The sequence below is a fragment of the Orycteropus afer genome, unplaced genomic scaffold (assembly GCF_000298275.1).
Source record: "Orycteropus afer afer isolate SDZICR_OR568_19922 unplaced genomic scaffold, OryAfe1.0 scaffold00395, whole genome shotgun sequence".
Taxonomy (NCBI): Eukaryota; Metazoa; Chordata; class Mammalia; order Tubulidentata; family Orycteropodidae; genus Orycteropus; species Orycteropus afer.
This window is the reverse complement of record NW_006921982.1, coordinates 1,981,688-1,987,930: the sequence shown is the minus strand read 5'-3', so window position 1 is coordinate 1,987,930 and position 6,243 is coordinate 1,981,688.

Sequence of the window (6,243 nt, the reverse complement as noted above, 5' to 3'; positions counted from 1 at the left end):
ATTGGAAATATAGCATCAGTGCAAAACTGGTAGCAGATCTAGAGGGCTGAAAGTTGAGGCCATCAGTCAATTTCTATTCCCCACAGCAAGAGATCTGTATGGTACACTCTCTGGTCCAAATCATCCATCCATTGAGAAGCACAGATCTACTTCACTCAGGATCAGGGATAATTTTTTTCTGTGGTTGATAACAGTTTTTCTTCCTTATGGGAAACCTCAAAGAGGTGGGTTAATTGGAGTAACCGTAGCCCTTACTGCTCCAGTTGGCCTTGATGTAGTAGCTCATTATACTGCATTATCCATCCTAATTCCCCTCACTCTCAGCCTTCAGAGATCTTCCATGTGCTGGGTTTTTCTTTGTCATAGGTGATGTAAGTCTCAGCAATTTGTCTTTTACTTTGGAGGAACCTTTACAGAACACAATGTTTTGATGAGTCTTCTACATTCACTATTTCAGTATGTCCGTTTTCCTCTGCCTCTTAATTACTTCTTGTGTCATGTATCTGAGTAATCAGGCATTTCCACTTCGCTCAGCATTGGCCACTATACCATCCCTGGTGATTCTTGCATGTTTTAGGTCACAGGACCAACCTTTGCATGGTATATAGACATTGATGGATCCTTCAAATGTCTCTGGAGCTCTGAAATTCTAATTATCGCATCTTTATTCTGTTTCCTCAACTGAAATTACTTTTCCAATGCAAGAAATAAATGTCTCTTTGTAACTCAGAAAAGTGGACTCCTGTCCTGTCAATAGGGGCGCTGGTGGTGTAGTGCCTAAGACATTTGGCTGCTAACCATTAGGTTAGTGGTTCAAACCCAACAGCCACTTCTCAGAAGGAAGGTTGGGCAACCTACTTCCATAGTGATACCACCTTGGAAACCCAATGAGAGGTCTTTATGAGTCGGATCTGACTTGAAGACAGTGAGTTTGGTTTTTTGGTTTTGGTCTTGTCAGTGGCCTTAGTTTCCTATTATACCCCTGAGGGACTTCAATATAACTAAGCAGTAATTAGCCAACTAGGATATTTTTTATAGCCATTGCCCCCCTCCACATCATATCTTTCAAATGTCTGAATCTTCAAAATTACAAAGTGTTTCTCCTCTACCCAGACTTTTCTTATATTACCATTAATAAAAATTTTACAATTGGGTTGACACTTTGTACAGTGACTGTCTGTGTCCCTATACTCAAAATGGTACTCTCTTTGCCTTCTCAGCATTGAATGAGCCAGTCACAAATTCCCATTCTAACATCTATTTTTAGACAACCATTGCTACTATTTGCATTAACCTCCCCCTCCCCAAAAAAAAACCTCACTGCCATCAAGTTAAATCCAATTAATACTGACCCCTCCTTGGGTTTCCAAGGCAGTATCTCTACAGAAATAGATTGCCCAGTTTTCCTTCGAAGGAGTGACTGATGGGTTTGAACTGCCAGCCTTCTGGTTAGCAGTCAAATGCCTTAGGCACTACGTCACCAGAGCTCCTATTATTTGGATTAGTTCAGTTCAAATGAGAAGGAAACCAGGATGAGTTACACATACAAGATATTTCTTGGGGAAGGAGCAAGAAATAGTCTTAGGCTACAATGAAGGTCTTACATTTGTCAATGGTATGAGGGAAAAAAAAAGGAAAATTGAATCTTGCATTGTACGTTTTCAAGAAAGTTTTTGCTTATGTGCAGTCCTTGAGCCAAAGTTACCATTAGGAGGAATCTTCATCTTCCCAGAACAGGCTTGCCTTCACATTACCACTTTTCTCAGTCATTGTTGTTAGTTGCCAGTCAAGTAGATTTTGGTTCATAGTGATCTCATGTGTACAGTGTAGATCTGCCCCATATGATTTTTCAGCTGTGATGTTTCAGAAGCAGATTGACAGGCCTGTCATTTGATGTCCCAACAAAAACAGCCACTCCACAGGAGAAAGATGTGGCAGCCTTTTTCCCAAAAGATTTACAGAATTGGAAACCTGTTCTGCCCTTTCCTATAAGGTCACTATAAGTTGGAATTGACTTGAAGGCAATGGGTGTTCCATTGCTTTCAATTTTGAAAATTGTTGGTGCTATTACTGTTAGGTGCTGTCAAGTTGTTTCTGATTCATAGTGACCCTATGTACAACAGATTGAAGCAGTGCACAGTCCTTCACCATTTTCACAATCACTATTATGTTTGACCCCATTATTGCAGACACCATGTTAATCAATCTAATTAAAGGTTTTTCTTTTTCACTGACCAAGCATGATGTCCTTCTCTAGAGACTGACAACATATCCTTCCTGACAACATGTGCAAAATATGTGAGATGAAGTCTCACCAGCCTCACTTCTAAGGAACATTCTGGGTATACTTTTTCCAAGACAGATTTGTTCCTTCTCCTGGCAATTCCACATTATTTTTAATTTTTTTGGACAACACCATAATTCAAAGGCATCAATCATTCTTCAATCTTCATTGTCTCCAGCTTTTGCATGCATATGTGATGATTGAAGATACCACATGTTGGGGCAAATGCATGTTAGTGCTCAATGTGACATGGCCACTCTTCTGACAATTTGTCATACTGCAGTGGCTTGCATGTTACTGGAAGCCATGCCACTGTTGTTGTTTTTATGTGCCATCGAGTTGGACCCGATTCATAGCGACCCCTCCTTGGGTTTCTGAGGTAGTATCACTACAGAAGTATATTACCCCATCTTCCTTCTGAGGAGTGGCTGGTGGGTTTGAACCGCCAGCCTTCTGGTTAGCAGTCAAGTGCCTTAGGCACTACGCTACCAGAGCTCCCACTATGCCACTACTGTTTCAAATACTTACAGGGTCACCCATGGTAGACAAGTTTCAGCAGAACTTCCAGACAAAGACAGACTAGGAAAAAGACCTGACAATCTACTTCTGAAAAAGAATTGGCCAGTGAATATAGACCTTGTAATTTATTGTTGTGACATGGACTCCAGAACTTCTTACCCTTTTGACATTAACCACTGGCAGTTAGATGCCTTCATATTATTCTTACTAAAAAATTATTCCCATCTGATGCTTGTAGCCTCAGGTTTTCATGCAGTTGTGCAGGAACAGTGGCACTTCATTCATTTACTTTCACCCTAGGTCTTAGGGAACTGGAAAAAAGTAATGTGGGAGTTTTACACTGAGAAAACAGGATTCATAAGACAGTTAATTTGTCCAACATAAAAATATTTATTAAAAATAATACTCTTATGCTTGAAAATAATATGCACTCTCTTTTTGGAGGGAGGTGTATATTTTTATATGCATCTATTAGTTTTACTGTTCAAGTTATACTTTATTTTTTACCTCTTTGATCTATCGATTTCTGAGAGGGAAATGTTAAAATTTCTAGTTGAAATTAGTGTTTCCTGTTGTTTTTGATGGAATCCTGCCTGTTTGTTTTTTAGAAAACAAAAAAAAATACATTTTAAAGCTTTATTGTTAAGTGATATATAATTGACATGAATATATCTACATTTATTTGTTAACATTAACTGGTATATGACATTCATCTTTTTTTTTTCACTTAAGATTTCTTTTACCTTTCTTCTTTGTTTTTCTTAAAATCTATTCTGTTAAATTAAGTTTACCATTCCAGATTTCTTTTATTTGGAATTGCTGGGCTTTTTTAAATTCTTTCCCTCCATCCTTTCATTTTAATGCTTTGGAAGTCTTTTGAGTCTCTCTCTCTTTCTCTTTTTAGGTATGTCTCATTTAAATAAATAATTTCTAGATTTGGTGTTCTAATCGGTTATCAGAGGCTTCTTTTCATTGCTGAATTTGATCTACTGTATTATTTCAATCATTATTACATTTAGACTTACCCTTTTATAGGATTTTTTATATTCAATTTGTTTTGTTTTGTTTTTCCTCCTTTTATGACAAACACTGAAATAACATCTATTTTCTCTGATGACTCATAAATTATAAATTCTAATTTTATTTTTAAGATGTGGTTGTTATTAGATGCCATTGAGTCAGCTCCAACTCATAGCGACCCTGTGTACAACAGAAGGAAACACTGCTTGTTCTTATGCCAGCCTCAAAATCCTTGCTATACTTGAGCTCATCATTGCAGCCACTGTGTCAATCCATCTCATTGAGGACCTTCACCTTTTTTGTTGACTTTCCACTTTACCAAGCATATCCTTCTCCAAGGAATGGCCCCTTCTGACACCATGACCAAAGTAGGTGAGACAAAGTCTGGCCATTCTGGCTTCCAAGGAGCATTCCAGCTGAACTTCTTCCAAGGCAGATTTTAGTTGTTTTGGCAGTCCGTGGTACCTTCAATATTCTTCGCTAACACCAGAACTCAAAAGCATCAACTCTTCTTTGGTCTTCCTTATTGATTGTCTAGCTTATTCATTATCTCACATGCATATGACAAACCACCAACTCACTGCTTTTAAGTCGAATCTGACTCATAGTGACCCCTCCTTGGGGTTCTGAGGTGCTATCTCTATGGAAGTAGATTGCCCAGGCTTCCTTCCCAGAAGTGGCTGGCGGGGTTTAAACCATCAGCCTTCTGGTTAGCAGTTGAATACCTTAGGCACAAAGCCACCAAACCAATTAAAAATACCATGACTTGGGTTAGGCACACCTTAGTCTTCTAAGAGACATCTTTGCTCTTCAGCACTTGAAAGAGGTCTTTGCAGCAGATTTACCCAGTGTAATATGTCATCTGATATCTTGACTGCTACTTCCACTGGTGCTGATTGTGGATCCAAATAATATGAAATCTTTGACAATTTCAATCATTTCTCCATTTCTGGTGATACTGCTCATTGGACTAGTTGTGAGGATTTTCATTTTCTTTGTGTTGAGATGTAATCCATACTGCAGACTGTAGTCTTTAATCTTCATCAATAAGTTCTTCAAGTCATCCTCACTTTCAACAAGCAATTGTGTCATCTATGTATCGCAGCTTGTTAATGAGTCTTCTTTCAATCCTGATGCTATGTTCTTCTTCATATGGTCCAGCTTCTCAGATTATTTGTTCAGCATACAGATTGAATGAGTATGGGGAAAGGATACAACTCTGACACACTCCCTTCCTGACTTTAAACCATGCAGTATCCCCTTGTTCTGTTTGAATGGAAGACTCCTGGTCTATGTATGGATTCCTCATGAGCACAATTAAGTGTTCTGGAATTCCCATTCTTCTCAAATTTATACATAATTTGTTATGATCCACACAGTCAAATGCTTTTGCATAGTCAAAAAACACAAGTAAACATCTTTCTGATAATCTTTGCTTTGAGCCAAGATCCATCTGACATCAGCATTGATATCCCTCATTCTATGTCCTCTTCTGAATCCAGCTTGAACTTATAGAGGTTCTCTGTTAACATATTGCTACAACCATTTTTGAATTATCTTCAGCAAGATTTTCTTGGATGTGATATTAATGATACTGTTTGATAATTTCCACATTCTGTGGGATCACCTTTCTTTGGAATGGGTATAAATATGGATCTCTTCCAGTCATTTGGCCAGGTAGCTGTCTTCCAAATTTCTTGGCACAGACAATTGTGTGACTCCAGTGTGGGATCTGTTCGTTGAAACATCTCAATAGGTATTCTGTCAATTCCTGGAGCCAATTTCTTCAGTGCAGCTTCGACTTCTTCCTTCAATGCCATTGGTTCTTGATCATATGCTACCTCTTGAAATGCATGAACATCAACCAGTTCTTTTTTGTATAGTGACGCTATGTATTCCGTCCATTTTTGTGGTTTTTTTAATTGTGATTTGGGTGAAGATTTACAGAGCAAATTCACTTTCCATACAGCAGTTTACATATACTTTGTCTCATGTCATTGACCACAGTTTACCACAATGCAACAACTCCCCTCCCATTTCGTCCCCATAGTTACCTCTTCCCAGTGTCCATCCCTCCATGGACTCCTGCCCCCTGACCTGTCTCCCTGTGCATAGGCAGCCCTTCTTTCTCAATGATTGTTCTCTCCACGGAGTGTATCTACCTCAGGTATATGTTCAACTCATATGCCTGTCTTCTGTTTGGCTGGAAACGACAGGTGTGAGCTCAATTCCAGACCTGAAGAGCAGCTAGGGGCCATAGTCTCAGTGGTTCCAGCAGGCTCTATCAGACCAGCAAACTTGCCTCCCCCCGCCTCTTTTTTTTTGTCTCCAAATGACTTTGAGTTTTGTTCCACATTGTTCTCCCTCTCTATCAAGAATCTCCTACATAGATCCCCTTCCAAGTGGATGACAGTGGTAGC